General features: G+C 40.8%; 1 protein-coding gene and 1 long non-coding RNA gene across 3 annotated transcripts in view; one reads left to right on the plus strand and one right to left on the minus strand.

Annotated features, from left to right (window-relative positions):
- LOC105496758 (cadherin 13) overlaps positions 1-22,718 on the plus strand; it is a 1,175,273-nt gene that overhangs the window by 275,311 nt on the left and 877,244 nt on the right. The gene's annotated exons all lie outside the window — the stretch shown is intronic.
- LOC139359929 (uncharacterized) overlaps positions 1-22,718 on the minus strand; it is a 64,306-nt gene that overhangs the window by 38,447 nt on the left and 3,141 nt on the right. Inside the window, exon 2 of the long non-coding RNA XR_011616620.1 lies at positions 21,243-21,479. This is a non-coding gene — a long non-coding RNA (uncharacterized lncRNA). The remainder of the gene's footprint in view (positions 1-21,242; positions 21,480-22,718) is intronic.

A 22,718-nucleotide genomic window follows, 5' to 3' on the forward strand; every position in this document is an offset into this window, starting at 1 on the left:
TGCTGTGAAGTAACCAGCAGAGAGGAAGTGATTGAAGATCGGAGAGAGAAACAGAGTAATTGATGAACCAGTGTCCCCGAGGAGACGGGAGGAATGAAATCAAGAGTATAGGTCAAGAGGAGAGCCTGGGAGAGGCCAGTGCTAAGGCAGGTGATATTTCTGCCCAGCTGTTAGCTTTTGTGCAGAAGAGTGAAGGAAGAATCAATCACCTCCTTTCTGGCTGGGTAAATGCCAAGAAATTCTATGGCAAAAACTTCCCCAGGCAGGAGGCTCAGAATTAATTGTTGGGATTAAGCATAAACCAAAAGGAGCAGGGAAGTCCCAAGCACTAAATCCCAGGAATGGGGCCTTCATGGATAAAGGAAATTCATCTGTGAATAATCCAGGAGCCCAGAATGCCAAGGGAAGTTTCTAGGTTCTTGGAGATCAAGTTAATAATGCCCCTCATAAGGTTGGACCAAAATGTATATTGATTTTTTTTTGCCTTGATTACACTTCCAGAAAGAGAGCATGATCTCCTAGAATCTGTTTGGGGAATAAAAATGTCTGTACAGAAGAAAAAGGTTGTTTTTTGACCTTCTGCTAACATTGTCTTGTTGTTCTCATCACAGCTTATTTTCTGAAAATATGAGGCCCACAAATTAGGAGTCTCCTTGCAGGCCTTCAAATACGATTTACCGGATTAACAAAACCTTAGTGGAATAGAGAGTATTTTCCTCTGTGTGCGTGTGTGTGTGTGTGTGTGTGTGTGTGTGTGTGTGATGATGATGATGATGATGATTGGGTTTCTTGGATAGTCAGGGTGCAGGGGTGAGGGCAAGCTGACCTTGTTTTTCATCTGGGAGACCTGACAAAGATAGTGAGCTGAGATAGCCATCTAAAGCTAAAACTGAAATACTTAGTGAACAAGCGTGTGAGTGGATAGATCAAAGAATGAATGAATCTACCCTCTGCATTCTAGGTTCTAGAGGGCACCCCGAAAAAGGCACATTGCTTGGGGTATAATAATTGCTCAATATATTTTCAGTAAGGAATAAAAGACAGCCAACAAATATTGATTGGATTAAATGGATTAACAACTGATAAACACAGAGTTGTGGCATGTGCTAGGTATAATGTATTACATAGATAAAATGGATATGAACTGTATACCAGGCCCTGTGCCAATTGCCTGCATGTAACTCAAAACAAAACACAAAGGTCTTGCCCTCATGGAGCCTGAAGTCCAGTGAGGGTTTCATCAAACTTGTAGGGCACCATTTCCGTGACTTCCATCAGTAGAGCAGATTCTCTGTGCGGATACTTTTCACACAAACAATGCCTAATCATTCCCAGAAAATCTGGGTGGTATTAGCAACCTCAGTTTCTCTGAGATAAAGCTGAGCATTCTGTTAGTGGCTTGTCCAAGGTTACATAATTTATGTGGCAGAGTTAAGACTCAAACACAAGTGTGTCTCATTTCAAAGCTTGGGCTGTTGGCCCATATCAAACTACCATTAATTTGCCTTTTTTTTTTTTTTTGGAGATGAGTCTCGCTGTATCACCCAGGCTGGAGTGCAATGGCACGATCTCAGCTCACTGCAAGCTCTGCCTACTGAGTTCACACCATTCTCCTGCCTCAGCCTCCCAAGTAGCTGGGACTACAGGCGCCTGCCACCGTGCCCTGCTAATTTTTTGTATTTTTAGTAGAGATGGGGTTTCACCATGTTACCCAGGATGGTCTCGACCTCCTGACCTCATGATCCACCTGCCTTGGCCTCCCAAAGTGCTGGTATTACAGACGTGAGCCACTGCACCCGGCCAGTTTGCCCATTTTAAAGCAGGAAAGAACTAAAAGGCTCGCTTTGATAGATGTGAGGTGATTTGTAGAAGCTTAAGAGACTGCCGTTTTTCATGATATGCGTAAATATGCCCTAACCTCCTAAAGCAATATAAAGCAGTTCTTTATTTTCTTAGGGTATTCCTCATCTAAGGTAAAAATTATCATAACTACTGGGGAGAAAGGTTCTCTGGAGATTTGCCTTATAAAATAAACAGAAATCAATTTTGACTCCTTTTCTAATTATGATAAATGAAGCCAGGTTAGGAGAAAAAAACAACAACAACAACAAAAAAACCCTAGCATTAGTTGAGGATCATTTTGCCAGGATGCATTGGTCTTTGACAAGCAATTAAGAAGTCCTGTGATTGTGCCTGGCAGTGCCACGGCTCAGCACACTCCTGATTAATTCTCATTTTCCTTCTTTCCTTGGGAGTTATTTACTCATTTCTCTTGGAATGTGTTTAGCTTCTTAACCTTCCCCACCTCTCTTTTCTCACGTGCTTCTTTGCTGGCCCCCTACAACTGTACCTATATATGAGTCAGTGCCATATTCATTACTGCTGGTGAAACGCCATACAACATCGGCATTCATTCATTTCTGTCTCTTCTGTTGAGCCATTCATGGTAGATTTCCCCATTGAAACCTTCCATGTTTGTTTTCTGTATTTTCCATCAGATGTTCTTTTAAAAGCCAGAAGATGTCTGCCTTGGTCTGGTTGGTAGAAAGAAGGTTCATCCAATATAAACTACCAACAGTAGGTTGGAAATACACATCAGTGTGGAAAGGGCGAAGTCTGGGCAAATTGGATGGGTCTTGGAGAAGCTATAAGAGTTGGAATCTACATCATCATCTTTGTCTTCATGGCTATCAACTGTTGAGTCCTTTCTGTAGTTCAGGCAATCTGTCTGAGTCTTACATTATTTTCTTGAATCCTTGCAACAACTCTATAAAGATGGTAATGGAAAAAGACAAGATGAGCAAGATTCAGAGACTTTAAAGCACGTGAGCAGTAAGTAGTGAAACCACCTCAAGCCTCTGCCTGTTGACTTATTCGTAGGATAACCCACAGAAACACTAATTCAAGCATGGTGTCCAAAAGAGCAGCAGTAATGAATGCCTCAGTGAAAAACATTTGGCTCAGCACCTTGGTTAGGTTGAGTTTGCATGGCAAACCTATTGAATGCTGGGTTTCTCAGAGCCGGAAGCTTATGCCATCCATCTCCACCTGTCCTCTTTGGAGGCTGGGTTGGTATTTGACCCTGTGAAGGGCTTTGGTTTGCTTTGCCTACCCACAGTGGACTTGCTCACACATAAAGTGGGAGCCCTAGCTCATGGTCTCTGAATTTTTATCCTCAGCCATTCTTCCCACCTAGTTTTTTCCTTATTCTGGCCCTTCCTGGCCACCCACCCTGCTGTTATCTTTCTCTCACCCTTGGGACTTGAACCCTTTTTACATCCTTTTTGATACTTTTTGTTTTATTCTGGTGTTGTAGCCCTGAGCTAACTGGAAAATGTTTCTCACAGTTCAATTGCCCTGGAAACTTTCTACGTGGAATCAGACTCCAACGGGTTTTTTTTGTTGTTGGTGGTGGTTTTTTTTTTTTTTTTCCTTTCCTTTCCTTAGGGGGCTGTGTATATAGGAAAAGGGAACATATATGTTATCCCTCATGTGTTAGGGACTTTGTGGTAACAAGCCTGGAATACCCCTTAGAGCATCTTAATAAAGAAGGTAGAGTTTATTGTCCATGTTTCCTAAATAAGAGCACTGAGGTTGAGAGAGCTGATGCAGATTGCTGAAGTGCCTATAGCTAGGAAGTGGCAATCACAATGGGGCCCCAGTTCTGTCTACTCTAAAGCCCAGTCTGTCTATCTGCTTCTTTGTCTGTCTCTCTTTTTCTCTCTCCCTATTCTTTTGGAAGTCATAGAATCTTGTGATTCTCTTCCAAATTGCTTTTTTTTCTATTAAAATTATAATCTGTTATTAAAATATTTAAGCACACAAATTAAATGGTGCTAATTATGATATTTTGAAAGGTGACAAGCAATTAGTGTGAGATTTAAGGAAGAAAAAAACACCTAAATATAACTTGGCATCTTTTGTAATAAATACAAACTTTTGTCAATCATGACTTGATCTAACATTAATGCCTCAGTTCTGCACAGAACAGAAATGTTTTTTGGAAAACCTTCAGAAGGTTTCAGCATCCAAATCCATCACAAGTAGTTTTCTATTTAGTCTCTCATTTTCTCTCTAAAGAGAGATTGATATGATGATTTTTAGCTTAAATTGGGAGACGTTGAGTTTTCTCCAAGACACCCTCATTGGTTCACCTCGCTCTGAATCCTTTGTCTTTTCACCCTTTGTGGCAAATTGAGATGGGGGAAAACTATTAGGTGGGTGCAAAAGTAATTTCTGTTTTTGCCATTACTTTTAATTTACATGAAGCGGGTTTAACTGGTAGTCAGTATTTACCAGAGCCAGCCTTCTGCTTCTGGTCAGCTGGGTGACTTGACTAGCAGACCATTACTCCATGTGGGCCACCATTTCCCATGAATAGAGTGCAGCATTTGAACTAAATGAACCTAGGTTTCTCCCATGGAGTGCAGTTTCTCCCTAAATGAACCTGGGTTTCTTCAACATTCTAGAGGCTCTGACTCTAACTGCTGCAATTGGACTCTTCCCTAGAAGCATCTTGCTGAGTCTGAGAAAGACACGTCAATGATTCTCCAGGGGAAGTGGGGGAAAGCAGAGGCAGTGCCATTCACAATGAGCCAAGGCTGCTGACAGCAGTTCTATAACCATCCAGTGTGTTTAGATGGGAGAAAGAGCTTGAGAATCACGATTATATGGATCATCTCTGTCTAGATAGACTTCTTTTATGGGAGATAATACTGAGGTTAAGAGGTTAAGCAACTTGCCAAGGTCACGCAGCAATTTATAATATAATGAGATATTTATGAGTAAAATGTATATGAACTAATTATATATCTGCTAGTTTTTAAGGAGGAAGAAGTTACCATAATAAAAAGAAAAATAGGACTTGGGTATTATAACATGAATCACGTGTGTGTGTGTGTGTGTAAGATAATTTTTTCAGCAAGTTAAAAACAGAGCCTAAGAAAAATGATAATTTCCCAAACAAAAATATTCAAAATGATGACTAAATAGAAAGTATCAGAAACCACATATTCCTTAAACCAGCACTGTCTCATACAAATATAATGTAAGTCACACAAGTAAGTTTAAATTTTCTAGTAGCTGCATCAAAAAAGCAAAAAGAACCAGGTAAAATTAATTTTAATAATGTACTTTAACCCATATCTAAAATGTGATTTCAGTGTATAATCAATATAGTAAATTACTCACATATTTACCTTTTTGTGCTAAGTCATTATAATCCAGTGTGTATTTATTTTGCACTTGTGGCAGGTCTCAGTTAGGATGAACCACATTTCAAATGCTTAATAACCACACGTGGCTACTGGCTACGGCATTGTACAGTGTGACAAAAGTTTCTCTCCTTTTTCTCTTTTCCCAGGCTCTGTTGAAATTTTTCTTTCAGAAAAATATTTAAATAGGATATACTCTGATTTTGAAAAAATACATATGTGTATGTATGTTTATATAAGTATATAAATGTATACATGTATATTTCTATCTGTCTATATGTATCTACCTACCTACCTACCTACCTACCTATACAACTATCTGGAGATCTTCTCCACAAAAGCAAGGAAAGAGAATCTCTGACACTGTTTTTTCTTAACGAAGATGGAGAAGTTTCTGCAGGTCTCATTATTTCATTTCAGGCTTTCAGATGTTCAGGAGCCCTTTATTGGAAGGTTGATAGATTAATAATCTCCCCACTAAGCTTATAGCTTAGCAGATCTCCATAGTGGCCATGGTGAGGGTACATTTAACACATGATTGGCCCTTAGTCCCCATTTCTCTGGTGTGAGTTTTCAGCTTTTGTTACTACATCAAAGCGCTGGCAATTTGTGCAGGAAACCCCTTGAAGCAATCATGAGCCCATTTGTACTGTAAGAGTTCTTACTACCATGTCCTAAAAAAATAATAACCACAAAAGGATATTTCCTTGCTAATGGACTGGGGAGAATGAGCTGTGACAAAGGCTGGTTTCTCATTGCTAGGATTTTAATGAGGGGACTCACCTGAAATTGTCTAGTGCATATTAGGCTCTTCTATTAGTTTCTGAGAGCTGGAGTAACAGATTATCACTAACTCAAATGGCTTAAAACAACAGAAATGTATTTTCTCACAGTTCTAGTGGTTAGAATTCCATATTCATGGTTTGGGCAGGGCTGTACTCCCTCTGAAGGCTCCAGGGAAGGATCCTTCCTCACCCCTTCCTAGATGCTGGCAGCTCCCAGCAGTCCTTGGCATTCCTTGCAGGTGCGTCTTGCCAACCTCTGCTTCCGTTGTCTCCTGACCTCCTCTTCTGCCTCTCTGTGTGTTCTCATGTGTTTTTGTAAGGACACCAGTCTTTGAGTTTAGAGCCTACCCTAATCTAAGATGACCATAACTTTGTCACATCTGCAAAGACCTTATTTCCAAATAAGGTTGCATTCTGAGGTTCTGGATGAATATGAATTTTGGGGAGACATAATTTAACCCACAGAAACTGTCGCTAAAAGTTTCCTACCAAGATCCCTTACTCTAGTTTAACTGGCCTCTTATTCAAGGTCTACTTCGTAAGTTATTTTGGAATATAGAATTTCAGAACAGAAGTGGGATCTGATGATTGCCTAGTTCAGTGGAACCCTTTCTTTAAATGGAAATTTAGTCTCAGCAAAGGAAAGAAAAGAACAGAAACCAAAGCTTAGGTGATATGTTTGCAGGAGGATGGGGTGGCCCACAGTGACCCCCTGCTGTCCCCTCCTCTTTGCCCCTCACTAGGCTCCAGAAGACTTCCAGAGCACCCCAAGGGCTCCACAAGCCCCTGTTTAATCATAATCCCTTTACTGTATGGATTGAAAGCTACTGTTTAGGGAGATATAGTGAATTCTCCCAAGTCACACTGTAACTTGAATCTGAGCCTTGACCCATCTGTAAAATATCCAGACTGTCAGTCCATTCATTTCTCCATTACTAACAAGGGCCAGTTGTGTATTTTTCTTTGAGAAGAGAAAAGCAAAACAGTCCATGCCTGCAATTATTTTCTTCTTTTTTTGTAAACTATAACAGAAAGTTCATGGTGAGGCCAAAGCCATGACAACACCAGTGTTGCCTCACATTCATTTTCTGTTTCCAACTGGAGGAAGAGGTCCTTGGAGTAGCCACTTTTGAGTCAAGTGTGTGAGGAGGGAGTCTCTCTTGCCAAGGACTGCTCTAGATGATTCCTGCATAGCCAGCACTGTGCAGGGCCTCCACTTGAGCGAGGGCTCTGTTCCCATTCTATTTCTCACTAATATTTTGAGTATTTACCCCCAAAAGTAGAGATAGTATGTCTTTGAATGCAAACCACAGGCTGAGCCCTCCAAATTACTTTAAAATATTAGCTTCTTCAAAAAATTTTTTTCCACTTCCTTACTGTCTTAAATATACTGGTGCTTCTGCCCTAAGACCTTTCAAGAAAGGTGCATATTCTACCTGATTTAAAACAATAGGTTATTTTGGGTAAATAATATATCTGTTGGATTTATTGTGCTTATTATTTTATTGGACCACATTATCATTAACCTAGAGAAGAAGCTTGAGGAAAGGAGCTAGGGTTAGGCAGAAGACAGACATGTTTTGAAATAAGAAAGGAAAAGGAAAACATCTGGAACCTTGACATTCCACAGGATATTATCCCATTAATACAAAAGGTGACGGGTAGCTAGAACCTGAGGGAGGAGGTACCTTCTGTTGGAATTAAAATTCCATAATGTTCTGGAAAGTACCAGATGCAAGACCAAGTAGGACCAGCTAGTAATGAAAATTCCTCCCATATTGACAAGGTTGATGAACACATGGTGGGTACAGCTCATGGAACACTGGGAGGTCAAAAGTGGTCTCAGTTACCTTTGTGCAATGGACATGGCACTTCAGGTTAACACAGGGGCCACCCGCCCCGCAGGCATGGGCATCGGATGAAGGCATTTTTTAAACACCTTATTTAAAAATTCAGAGTCTATATATGAGTACATTCTCATTTTAAATAGTTCAGAAAAACAGATATCCCCTTTTCCTCCTTCCAAACGTATTCTTCCCTTAGAGGCAACCAACATTATTAGTTTAATGAATCACCTTCCAGACTTTTCTCTGACATGTAGGTACATACAATCACCCCTCAGTATCTGTGGGGACCCAAATTCAGAAACCTCTGTGAATACCAAAATTTGCAGATACTCAAGTGCCTTTTGTAATACAGTGTAACGTTTGCATAAAACCTATGCACATTCTCCCTGTACGGTTGACCCTTGAACTACATGGGTTTGAACTGAATGGCTCCACGTATCCACGTGTTTTCGCAAAGTGGCAAATTGAAAATACGATATTCAGAAGATATAAAACCTACATATACAGAGGGTCACTTTTTCATATACAAGGGTTCCACAGAGCTGACTGTGGGGTTTGAGTATGCATGGGTCAGGGTATATATGTGGAGGTCCTGAAACCAATGTTCTCCATATACAGAGGGATGACTGTACTTTAAATCATCTCTAGAATACTTATGTTACATAATACAATACAAATGCTATGTAAATAGTTGTATCTTATTTTCAAATTTGTATTATATTTTATAGTTGCATTGTTATTTTTATTGTTTTAAACATTATTTTCAATCCACAATTGGTCAAATTCACAGATGTGGAACCCACAGAAACTGAGGGCTGACTGTATGCGTGTGTATGTGTGCATGTGTAGATAGACACATGGAATTTTGTGATCTAGAAATATAAGAGGTAATTATGTGAGGTAAATAAGATATGTGTGTTAAATATAACAGGAATAGTACTATATGCATTTTTCTGAAATTTGCATTTTAACATTTTAAGTTGTTTTTAACTATTCTTTGGTATGGATGTTGTATTAGTCTGTTCTCATGCTTCTAATAAAGCCATACCCGAAACTGGGTAATTTATAAAGAAAATAGTTTTAATTGACTAACGGTTCCACATGGCTGGGGAGGCCTCACAATCATGGTGGAAGGCAAATGAGGAGCTTATGTGGTGGCAGGCAAGAGAGCTTGTGCATGGGAACTCCCATTGATAAAACCATCAGATCTCATGAGACGAAGAGAACAGCATGAGAAAGACCTGACCCCATGATTCAATTACCTCCCACCGGGTTCCTCCCATAACACGTGAGAATTATGGGAGATCTCATCTTATTCAAGATCTCATCTTATTGAAGATGAGATCTGGGTGGGGACACATCCAAACCATATCACATATCATGTATAGATGAAAAAACAGGCATTTCTTCCCAATTTTTGCCCATACACATGTGGTAGACATTACTTATGTTCACCAATATCTGGTCCTTTTCTGCTTCCTGGTTACAAGAGGTTTTATTAATACCTCCCCTCCCCACCTTCTTGAAGTTAGCTGTGGCCATGCCGCTGGATCTGAACACTGAAAGGTACTTGGAAGTAGTGGCATGTGTCCCTTCTCAGCCAAAGTATACAGTTGCCGGTGTTCAATTCTCCACCCCTCTTTATGCATCCTATGAAATGCTGATGTCTTAGTCATCTGTGTCCCTGGGTGTCTATGATCATCAGAATCCTGCTGCTGACGTGCATGCAGCATGTGGCACAGGCAAGAATTAAACCCTTATTGTTTGACATCATGGAGACTTTGCAATTACTTGTCATCGCTACATAATCCAGCCTATTCTGGCCAATACTCATAGCTATAAGAAGCCTTGTACATGCTTCTCTCTGCACCTGTGATGACATTTCTCCAGTAATGAATGTCTATTGCAAAGTTAAAACATTAAATTCCTTTTAAAGCATCTTTTTATCCCTCCAGCGCCTACCTTTTGTCTCTAGGCGCCTCTGCATCTCTTGACTTTTGATTTTTTGTATTATTTATTCATGTTTTATTAGATAAATATCTTCCCCAGACAAACCTGGAACTCCCTGGAGTCGACCGATTCCTTTGTCCAAGCCTCCAGTGTTAGTGATTGTTTCATTAAACTCTAGTCTCAAAGCTAATCCTTGCTGGAAAATTCATTCTGTCCTTTAAGAAGGCTTCCAGTCTCCTAGTCTCAAACCACTAAACAGGCTGCACAGGTGTTTAGAGGCATTTATTGGTGGTCATGTGACATTGTTATTTCTCTCTGCATATTTCTCATATGATTCACACTGTTTAAAAGGATTACCTTTTTGGTTTGGGAGGTGCAAATTTAGAGAATGGGATTTCCAAAGCCTTATTCTCCCTTTCAGAGCACACCGAGGGTATTCTTTCCTACCCAGAGGGCCAACGGTGCCACAGGCTTGTCAGTGGATGAGTTTATCCAGCTCTGACCTGTGTGGCCAGTGAGCAAAGAACATGACAGGGGTTTCTTTGAGGTGAGCCGTGCCCTCCGCCAGAACCTAGAAGTAGGGTAATGATGCTGAGGTTGGTGTAGACTCAGAGCTCAGCCCTGCTGCAGAGTAAGGCAGCCCCATTCCACCTGGGGTGTAGCTCCCAGGGTGATGAGTCCCTAGATCATATGCTGATGGGAAGCATAAGAAGGTCAGAACCAAACTGGAGCTTAGGGTTTCTCTCACTGCATTCCATAGTTTCCCTGAGTGCTGAAATTCTTTGCAACTTCCATTCATTCACACATCTCATCTGGCTATGAGGCAAAATGTGGTCTGTGTGAAAAAGAAACTTCTGCAAAAGAGTCAAATTCAGAGTTTATGGCAACATCACAGAATAGTTTATCAGTTCAGCTGAGTATAACCACTCGATTTAGCACTTCCTTTTCATCATGCCTCTCCCCTCATCACAAAACTGCAAAGGCTCCCTGTGACATCCAAAGCCTCTTGTCTTTGCTTCTTTTAGGAAAAAGTGACCTAAAGGGAACTCTGCAGGGGCTACAGATGGAATCTTGATGTTGCCTCCTGCCTGCTGTACTGTGCTGGTTAAATCCTTCCTCTTCTCTAACTCTGTGTCTCCATCTGTAAAACGGGGACAGTAATAGAGCCTGTCCTGCAGGATAATGGTCAGCATTAAAAGAGTTAACCCAAAACAGATAATAAGGGGTTCTGAAGATCCACTCAGGAACCTCACTCAGACACCCTGATGCAGACGGCACTGGTAAACATGGGTGTTCCGAGGTAAGGTCCTTCCCTTATGGCCCTTTACTCAACGGCCATCCATTGTCTGCTGAGCCTGGTTCCCCCATACCTATGCCCCAGGCTCCTGTCCTGCAATCCTGGCTTTTACCACCAGATTCCCCAAAAGCCCCATCACTGGCTGTTTTGAGCTGACTGCACCTGCTCCTACTGGCTTCCTGGAGCCTTAGATGTGCCCAGTGCTCTGGACTTCCCACACCTTGTTGAGCCACCTGGCAGTTCCTGACTCCCTTCCTGAACCTCATGTGCTTGTGACCCATGGTTCAGCCACGGTCTAACCAGCTCCTCAGTGTGCAGCCCTCAGACCCCCAGCTCCCACGGCTCTAATTCCACAGCTGCCCCTGCCCTCTCCTCAGCCGCCCGGTCCTGCCATCACCATGGAAACCTGTGGCAACAGCAGCTTTTCCTCATCCTCTTCTCCCCCTAATCTCCGGCCCACTCCTCCTCCCTCTCCTTGTCTGTGTCCCTCCTTTGAGACATGTTCAAATGTTGTTTCGGCATGTTAATATGTTGCTTTTCCACACATCTTATTTTCTTAACTATTTAGTGAATTCATCATGGCAGAGGGAGTGAGCACTAATGGACTCTGTCATACTTCCCAGAAATTAAACCTGAGGCAACTAAATATCCTGTCCTGCTCCATTCTAAACCTTTATGGGTCTCTACAATAACCAATAACTCCATGACTGTGGAATTCAGACAATCATGACATAAATGTAGGAATGAAGGCAAACAGGCTGGCCCTTCCCCAGATGACAGGTCTTCCCAGCTGCCGTAAAACCCTCTTCTAGGTCAAAACATTTCTTAAAGTAAATGAGTGATGACTATGACAGATGGGGAAGTACATAAAATAATTTGATTGAAATACTCTTAGTTGGGTCTGCTCCATTGACCCTAGGGAAGAAGAAACAACTTATTTGTGTTTTCTATTATTGCATTGAAAGAGAGTGGTGTCTCAAAATCGTGTCTTTTTAAACGTTTATTGTCTCTACATGGTAAAATCAGAATTTAGTCCTAATTCAAAATACATGAGATTGGAAATGGGATTGGGAATCTCACTATTCGCGTTAATGTATGAGACTCTGAGTAAATGTTGGTTTAAGTAACTTTTTAAAAAACTCAGTAGAAATGGAGCTCAGATTTTAAAACGGACTTTAAAATGGCCTAAAAAGTGTTTCTTGGTACAAAGTGAATTGGAGTTTACCTATTTTTTCCAAAGGGCAGGTAGCAGGTCTGAAGTGAGAGAGAGAAAAGACCGATGTTGCGTCGTTGTGGGAAATGTGAGCCGCCGGCTCATTCAGAACATTCAGGGATGTCCATTCCCACAGGAGCACGTGCTGTTCTTCAAGCTGCACGTTTTACCTTGACCCACTGTGCTTGGAGTCTTTTCTTTCCCAGCTCTGGGTGTGATACCTGCCCCTCCTCCTTACCCAGGGCTGTAATTAAAGGGAATATGTGGAAATCAGGCCATAACTATTTTACTTTCTGGGAATAAAGCCCATCAAGATGATGGCCTGTTACTGTGGGTCGGTGGGTCAAACTTGAGCCAGTATGGGGAAACAGCCTAAGGTGGCTATACCGCAGAGGCCTGCAGAGTAGGCAACCAGGCACAAGATGCTGTCGCTGACAAGAGAGCTGCTGTGACAGAGTAAGGAGTGCATGGGGAGGAGGGACCACTGAGGTTTGTCTGTGTGTGGGTACCCCATGCACAGAGCCTGAACAACAGTTCAAGGGAATTCGTCATTTGGGAGATGAAGGAGGTGCAGGTAGAGGAGTGGGGGATGGAGACAGGGAGGGGAAGCCACCTAGCTAGTGAAGTTTGTGTAGCAAGAAGATAACCACTCAGGGAACCTGAATTTTAATCCTCAAGGAGACTGCTGAGAAACAGAGTGGTGAACGCTTAGGGTTATTTCTTTGAGAGGCAGGAGATGTAGACAGCACTGGGGAATGTAGAAGCCACTTGTTAAAATCTGGCAAAAGAGAATTTAGAGAAGAAAGGCCGTGCTGTGTGGTAAGAGCAATGACTTGGTCAGGATGAGGGTGAGCATGGAGCTCTGAGGAAGGAAGATGCAGAAACCAGGGCAGAACTCTAGCCATTGTCTCCTTTCTTCCAGTGATCTGACAATGTCCTGCTAGAACCTTCACTAGATTCTAGAGGAGGCTTCTACTTAGTACAACTGATGCCACCCCCATGAAGCCATCATGGCCCCTCCCAGGGCCCATCTGTTAGTAATAATAATAATAATGCTTAAGAAGCATTGAGTCCTAACTACGTGTCATATAAACTATCATAACCCATAGAGTCTTCACAAAAATGCCTTCAAGGAGACACTCTTATTGTCCTCATTTTACAGGGAGAAAAAAACGAGCCTATGGTTCAGCAATTTTAAGCAAATTTTCTATTGTTGCATGACTAGCAAATAGTGGAATGGGCCAGTTTTTTTTTTTCAACTTGACTGACTGCAAATGTCTTAATCGTGATTCCTGACAATCTTCTAACCCTCTAAAAGGACCCAGACACTCCTAGTAGCTAAAGAGTCTGACGTTATCAATCAATGGAAATATTTTCAAAAGGTAAAGAGAAAAGAAATTAAAGTTATGATGATCTTTTAAGGCAAATCCTGCTTTCTTGAAACTTGGTCCGCACTGGCGCAGGCAGAAGTGCGTGTCATTTCAAGGCACGGGGCAGGTGAAATGGAACACGGCCATCCTGGCATCCGCAACTCACATGAGAGCGGAGAATGTGGAAGTTACACGCTCCATTTAGACATCAGTGTTCTCTACTACAAAATCGTCTCTGCAGTTCATTAATCAGACTCTCCAAATTTGTTTAACTCATTATTTATAACATCATTAAATCCAGTGACACCAAAAGGTGTCACCATAAGTATCAGGAAGTCTGATTTTAATCCTCAGAAAATGTGTTCAATGTCTTTCTCTCCCTCCTCCACACTTATCAGGGACAGTGAATCGAAGCTAGTGTTAAATTTGCACGATGTGCAATGGTCTAAACTTTCACTGAATCCTAATCGACTTAATATCCTGTTGCCTTTTTGGAATTCGATGATGAAATGTAACCCTGAGACAGCTTAAACAGAACTCAAGCCTGGATGCTCTCTGGAAAATGGTCTAATTTGGTGGTTATAGCACTAGTATTGTATGTGCAATGATCAAATACTGTGTTTTCAATTGTCCTTTTTATGGTCAATTAAGGCGGTCTTAGGATATAGATTTAATATCAGAATAGTCTAATGTAACAGGCTAAAGCATGCCCTCCAATTACAGGGAGAATGTCTTTTTGTGACAGTGGTTCTCTGGGTACATTTTACAGGCTTCTATTTTTGAACTTGACTCCAAGGGCCAAAGCAGCACATTTTGGAAATGGTTTTGTAAACTGTAACGAAGGTATCTTTCTTTAGCAGCTTCCTGCCCAAAGACGCCAGAGTGCTTTACAAACTTATCAAAGTGATATACAGGGATCGTTTTAGCCTCTGCTGAAATACAGGGGCCCAGGGGGAAACTGCCGTCATTGGTGAAAAATCTTAGATTGTCAGGTCGACAGGAGGAGGGAGAGTGTACAGCATTTAAAATATCCTCCCAAACTGGACGACGTGTCCCAGGGGCTACGGTCTCATCTACTGCCTGCTGCAGGTGGCGTTTGTGAAAGGGGTCCTGTGAGTTTTGATGATTGTCTCTCCTAGACGTCCTGGTAATACAGCTCCTTGTAAAGTTGAGTCTTCCCTTGGATTCACTCATCTCATATCAGAGACTTTAAGGTACCCTCTGACATACACCCTCTACAAAATAGGCGTGTTTCATTTTTTGGCATAGTAGATCATCAGAAGGGGAACTGCTGTATCACAGCCTCTGGAATCCTGGCTAACTACAGGCAAGAGATGTCTGAATTACAGCAGAACATGAAAGAAGGCAGCTTCTGCTTTAAAGGACGTGTTCAAAGCATGTCTGAGCAGAGACTTTCTGGCTCTGTTTTAATTAATACTTTAAAATAATTCATATTTAACATATCAGATGTTTCCATAAAGAGGAGGCTGTTTAAATGCCTCCAGACTACTTTCCTTTTTATCCTAGATTTTACCTGGAGTCCAAAGTTCAGTTCCATAAAGCAAGCATTTATTTGTCACTTTCCATACACATCGATTGCCACGGATAAGATGCAATACGGGCTGCAGAAATGGATTAACTCACAGGCTCCCAGGGCCCAGTGTAGCAGGTAAGAGATTCACGTATAAATGATTCAAATAAAAGGAAGACCCTGGCGGGGCGCCATCGCTCACGCCCGTAATCCTAGCACTTTGGGAGGCCGAGGCGAGTGGATCACAGGGTCAGGAGCTTGAGACCAACTTGGCCAGCATCGTGAAACCCCGTCTCTGCTAAAAATACAAAAATTAGCTGGGCATGGTGGCAGGTGCCTGTAATCCCAGCTACTTGGGAGGCTGAGGCAAGAGAATTGTTTGAATCCGGGAGGTGGAGGTTGCAGTGAGCTGAGATCGCGCCACTGCACTCCAGCCTGGGCAACAGGACGAGATTCCGTCTAAAAAAGAATAAATAAATAAAATAAAGAAATAAAAATAAAAAGGAAGACCCTGATAAGTGCCATGATAGATACATTCTCATAAAGTCCAGTAGCGTATTTGGGAAGTTTATGAGAATGTATCAATAATTTTTATGTTTGTTAAAATATTTTAAACAATTTTTTATGCTTGTTAAAATACTTAATTGTCATTTATCTTAATTTTAATTTTGAAGTAAGAGAGCAGGAGACCTAACTGGTGTGAGATGGTATCTCATTGTGGTTTTGATTTGCATTTCTCTGATGGCCAGTGATGATGAGCATTTTTTCATGTGTCTGTTGGCTGTATGAATGTCTTCTTTTGAGAAATGTCTGTTCATATCCTTTGCCCACTTTTTGATGGGGTTGTTTGTTTTTTTCTTGTAAATTTGTTTGAGTTCTTTGTAGGTTCTGGATATTAGCCATCTCACACCAGTTAGAATGGCGATCATTAAAAAGTCAGGAAACAACAGGTGCTGGAGAGGATGTGGAGAAATAGGAACACTTTTACACTGTTGGTGGGATTGTAAACTAGTTCAACCATTATGGAAAACAGTATGGCGATTCCTCAAGGATCTAGAACTAGATGTACCATATGACCTAGCCATCCCATTACTGGGTATATACCCAAAGGATTATAAATTATGCTGCTATAAAGACACATGCACACGTATGTTTATTGCGGCACTATTCACAATAGCAAAGTCTTGGAATCAACCCAAATGTCCATCAGTGACAGATTGGATTAAGAAAATGTGGCACATATACACCATGGAATACTATGCAGCCATCAAAAAGGATGAGTTTGTGTCCTTTGTAGGGACATGGATGCAGCTGGAAACCATCATTCTTAGCAAACTATCACAAGAACAGAAAACCAAACACCGCATGTTCTCACTCATAGGTGGAAACTGAACAATGAGATCACTTGGACTCAGGAAGGGGAACATCACACACCGGGGCCTATCATGGGGAGGGGGGAGGGGGGAGGGATTGCATTGGGAGTTATACCTGATGTAAATGACGAGTTGATGGGTGCAGCACACCAACAAGGCACAAGTATACATATGTAACAAACCTGCACGTTATGCACATGTACCCTACAACTTAAAGTATAATAATAATAAATAAATTTAAAAAAAAAAAAAAAAAAAGAGAGCAGGAGACCTAAAAAATATTCCCTACTTGGAGATAGTTGTGGAATATATAGCATTTATATTTCTACGTTTTTTATGTGACACATTTAGGTGTTCCTTAAATAAAATGAAATTGACCAAAGTGCTGATTAGTATGTAGCAAACTAAAATTATGTGAAAATATCCAAAGCCTTAACAGACCTAGAATATTCCTGCATCCACACTCACACAACCACTCACCATAAAAATGATCATCGACAAACATAAGGGGGCAAATAAAAGGGGATAGCCTTTGCCTTTTAAACCACTATGACAGGAAAACTTATGGGGAGCAGGTCAGTGAGGAAGGAAGTCTGAACGTTGCTGCATTCAACAGAGAAAGTAAATGAAAGGAAGATGCTTACAAATAAGTGAGAAGAAAGGGCCGCATTAACTCTAAAGAAGGGGCTAGCAGGTCCTGTGGAGCCGGTGGGGCAGTGGTGCAAAGGCCTGACCATGCTGGTCTCCAGTGGGTGGGTCCAGTGGAGGAACGCTCAGGGTTAGGCCAGGAAGGTGCCCTAGTTTTGGGGAAAGAACATTTCAACTCAGGTTCAGAGGAAAATTTAGATATCTTAAAACTTTAAATACATTAATACAGAGGACAGAAATGAAAGAAAGAAAGACTCTTCAAAGGGAAGTCCTGGCTATCTAACTGTAAAAACCTGAAAGATAGTTGAGAAAGGCAAGAGAGGCAAGAAGAAGAGGAAATGGGAGGGAGTCAGTGAGAGACACACAGAGAAAGGGAGAGAAAAAATAATACATTCAAAGAAGCACATTATGACAAAATGTGAACTTCTCTAATAAACTCAGTTTAAAAGAGAACATATAGGCCAGGCACTGTGGCTCAAGCCTGTAATCCCAACACTTTGGGAGGCTGAGGCAGGCAGATCATTTGAGGTCAGGAGTTCAAGACCAGCTTGACCAACATGGTGAAACCTCAGTTCTACTAAAAACACACAAAAGATTAGCCAGGTGTGGTGGCTGGTGCCTATTATCTCAGATACTTGGGAGGCTGAAGCAGGAGAATCACTTGAACCCAGGAGGCAGAGGTTGCAGTGAGCCAGGATCTCACCACTGCACTCCGGCCTGGGCAACAGAGAGACTCCGTCTCAAAAAAAAAAAAAAAAAAAAAAAAAAAAAGCATGTAAAGTAAATGGATACACATGTGGGGAGCAGGATCCATGACCCATCATGATTGTACAGGATCCTAAAGCTTCCTGACAATTGCAAATGTTAAGTAAGCCAAAGATCACAAAAAGAAGTTTGTTTTGGCAATTGTGCACAGACCTGCTGTGAGGCAGCTGGTGCCCTAGTAAAAGGTGGCAGAGTAAATGCAGAACTACACAGGCGCAGGCTACCTCCTTTCTATGATCAGAGAAAATAATCATCACCCTGTAAAAGGGTTGGGCAAATATAAATAGGAGAAAATTGGAATTCAAGATAGTTGAGAAGATTATAAAAGTGTATCCTATTGATTTAAGCGAGTTCACAACTATAAAAACTAGATGAATTATTTCTCACAGAAGACACGGAGAAAATGGTGAGTAGGATCTCTGCACCAGTTTCTGTGACTTTTTTGAGACATCATGAAGAAGAGAGGTGAGTAGACAGCAGATGGGCAGGACCAATATGGTTTTTGTCTGGTTATTTATTTCTGTGGAATAAGTTCCTAGAAATAGAATGTCTGGGTCAAAAGGTATGCATACTTAAACTTTTTTTTTTTTTTTTGAGACATAGTCTCACTCTGTCACCCAGGCTGGAGTGCAATGGCACTATCTCCAATCCCTGCAACTTCTGCCTCCCAGATTCAAGTGATCCTCCTGCCACAGCCTCCTCAGTAGCTGGGATTACAGGTGCCCACCGCCATGCCTGGCTAATTTTTGTATTTTTAGTAGAGACGAGGTTTCACCGTGTTGGCCAGGCTGATCTTGAATTCCTGACCTCAGGTGATCCACCCACCTTGACCCCTGACAAAATGCCGGTATTACGGTGTGAGCCACCACGCCTGGCCCACACTGTAACTTTTGATACATATTAACTAATTGCTCCTCTCCAGAGTTTGTACCCAAATTATAAAGCCACCCAGAGTATATCAGAGGACCATTTATTATACCTGTTTGACAAAACTATGCATTTTTATCAACCGAATGTTTAAAAATTAATGTGGCTTCATTGTTCATGAGGTTTAACTTTTTTCATAAATTTATTGCCCATTTACATTTCTTTAGTAAAATACAATTAATGTCTTTTAGTACATTTTTTCTGTTTGGCTTTTTTTTACAGTGCTAATTCTAATTGATATGACAAGAATATCAATTTTTTGTTGGCCTATATATTCCAAATGTGTTTTTTAAAGGTTATATTTTAGTCTTTTTATATCTTTGTCATATGGCATCTTTACTTTTTAAACTTTTGTTTTAGATTCAGGAGAATATCTGCAGGTTAGTTATATAGGTAAACTTATGTCACAGGGGTCTGTTGTACAGATTAGGTCATCAGCCTCATACTAAGCCTAGTACCCAATAGTTATTTTTTCTGACCCTCTTTCTCCTCCCACCCGCCACCCTCAAATAGGCCCCAGTGTCTATTGTTTCCCCTTTGTGTCCATGTGTTCTCATCGTTTAGCTCTCACTTATAAGTGAGAACATGCTGTATTTGGTTTTCTGTTCTTGTGTTAGCTTGCTAAGGATGATGGCCTCCAGCTCCATCTGTGTTCCTGAAAAGGACATGATCATGTTCTTTTCTATGGCTGCATAATACTCCACGGTGTACTTGTACCGTATTTTCTTTATCCAGCTCACCATTGATGGGTATTTAGTTTGATTCCATGTTTATTGTGAATAGTGCTGCAATGAATATATGTGTGCATGTGGCCAACATTTTAAGAGAAACGGAGAAGATAAGTTCTGGAAACTGGTAGCAGAACTTAAGCCCCAGTATAATTCTGAACAGATCCATCTGTTTATCATCATTCATCCACTCTAAATCCATGCATCTCTGTTTATTCAGCAAATATTGACTATCTATAGTGTGCTAGGCGTTAGGAATATGCTGGAAAACAAACAGAAATGATAGTCCTTGCCTTATTGAAACTTAGAGTCAAATGAGGGGAATTATGAAACAAGTTTTGTGAATTTTAAGAGAGCAATAGTGAGATTTATTTGATAGAAGGAGTAATATCAAGATCAAAATGTGGGCGGGTGGGGTCATGATCTTTGTGTTAGTCAGGGCCTTTGCTACTCCAAGTGCCAGAAACTTAAATCAAAGTGGCTGAAGCAAAAGAACACTGCATGTCTCATGTATGCGAGAAGTCCATGAATAGGGCTGGCTTCAGGCCTGACTGGGCATATAAACTCAGATGGCACCCTCCACCAGGACTTCGTCTTCATCTCTTTGCCTGGCTTTTGTCTGTGTTGGCTCCATTCCCCATCCCTCACGCCTTCCCAAACCTCACACATGTTTTCAGTTTCCCGTAAGTTCTCTTCTCATAATGCAAAGATAGTTGCCAGCAGCTCCAGGCTCACACCCAACCTTCAGAGAAACACCAATGAAAAGAGTCTAACACAGTTCAAACAAAAGTACAGGATGAAGTTCACTTAAATAAATATGGTTCCTGTGCTTCTCCCTGAATCAGTGATGTGACCAACAAAGACAATATACACTGGTGATCATGACCTGGGTCAAAGTCAAATGCCCCTCCTACAACTAGGAATGGAGTCACCCCATCTGTAAACAGACTGTGGGAACAAGGCAATTTCCTATGGAAAAGAAAAGAATGCTGTCCGGCAAGGCTAAGTCTCCACTGCAGGCCCCACTGGACGGTGCTGGTCAGAGACTAACAGGAGTATTAGGATCCATTTTTTAATCTTATATTGTCTCTCACACACTCCCTTTTTTCCCCCTCTCTCAGCTTGATTTCACTAGTTAGAGCCTTCTTTACAAAATCAGATAGAAGTGGTAAGAAGGGACGTCATTGCATCGTTTGTGATGTTAAGTGGAAAGTATTTCATCTATTAAACATTTATACCACTAAGTATGATGCTACCTGCAGGCTTTTCAGATGTGCTGTTTATCATATTGAGTAAGCCCCATTCAATTTCAATTTGTTAAAAATCTTTTATCATGAATAAGTGTTAGATTTTATAAAGTTTTTTTCTGCATATTTCAGGATGATTGTTGTTTTTGTCCTCTAGTCTATTAATTAAGCTTATTGCATTAATTGATTCTTGAATATTAAACCAACCTTGCATTCCTGTAATAAAGCCTAGTTGGTTATTTTCCTCAAGGTGTACAATCCTTTTGATAAGTTGTGTTAGTTTTCTGTGGCTGTTGTAACAGATTACCATAAATTTGGTGGCTTAAAACAAGAAATTAATTTTCTCACCGTTCTGAAGCCCGGAAGTCCAAAATTGGTATCACTGGGCTGAATTAAGCGTCGGCAGAGTTACACTCTCTCCAGAGGCTCTAGGGGAGAGTTCATTTCTTGCTTCTTCCAGCTTCTGGTGGCAGCTGGCATTCCTTGGCTTGTAGTCACATCACTTTGATCAGCAAGGCCAGTATCTTCAAATATTCCTTTTCTCTGATGTCACATTGCCTTCTGTATCTCTCATAGAATCTCCTTCTGGATTCCATTTATAAGAAAACAGTGATGGCATTTAGGGACCACCTGAATAACCTAGGATCATCTCCCCATCTTAAAATATTTAATTCAATCACATATGCACAGACCTTTTTTTCCCAAATCACGTAGTGTTTACAGATTGCAAGGGTCAGGATCTGATATCTTTAGGACCCATTATCAGCCTGCTAACTATGTTATTAAATTTAGTTTGCAAACATTTTGTTGAGGATTTTCTTTCTATGTTCATGAGAGATATTGGTCTTTTTTATTTTAATATCTTTAAATGGCTTTGGTAATAATATAATAGTGGCCTCATAGAATGAGTTGGGAAGTGTTCTCTCCTCCTATATTTTTTGGGAGAGTTTGTAGAATACTGGTATTATTTCCTTTTTAAATGCTTGATAAAACTTACCTGTGAATCTATCTGGCTCTGAACTTTTCTTTGCAGAGATAGTCTAAATTACTGTTTAGTTTATTATTATTTGTTTTTAACTGTTTTCTGCTATTAAGATTTTTAATTTCTTCTTGAACCAGTTTGGTAACTTGTATCATTCTAGAAATGTTTTCTATTTCATAGAAATAGTCTAACTGTTGGCATAAAATTATTCGTAGTATTTCTTTATAATCATTTAAATTTCTGTAAGATCAGTGGCAGTGTGCTCTTTTTTATTTATTAATTTGGTGATCTGTGTCTTCTCTCTTTTTATCTTGGTTAGTTTAGCTAAGATTTGTCAATCTCATTGACATTTTCAAAGAGCAAATTTTTGGTCTTATTGATTTCCTTTAATGCATTTGTACCTTTTTTGTATATTTCAAAGAAGCCATTGGCAAATTAAATATGACTGGACAACTATTTCATATAAGTAACTAGGAAAGGTAAGGAAAGACACAGAATATAATTCAAGTCCCTGAAGGCCTGTATTACAGAAGAAGAAATAAGCAGATTCTTTCACATGCCAGGGAGTAGAACTCAGATCAGTGTATAGAGGTTTCGAAGAAGCAAACATGAGTGTCGTTGCCCCCTATCCTAGAACACAGACTCTAGAATTGATCAGATTTAGACCCTAATTCTGGCCTTGCCCTTCTGCCTGTTGTATGTATTAATTGAGGAAATGCATGCTGCTATAACAGATATGCCTCCAGAACTCAGGATCTTAACAAGTTGATACTTATTTCTTGCTCTGGAGAGTAAGACTCACAGAGAAGGATTTTATGACCCATGCCTGAAAGTGAGAATTC

Source organism: Macaca nemestrina, chromosome 18, assembly GCF_043159975.1.
Source record: "Macaca nemestrina isolate mMacNem1 chromosome 18, mMacNem.hap1, whole genome shotgun sequence".
Classification (NCBI taxonomy): domain Eukaryota; kingdom Metazoa; phylum Chordata; class Mammalia; order Primates; family Cercopithecidae; genus Macaca; species Macaca nemestrina.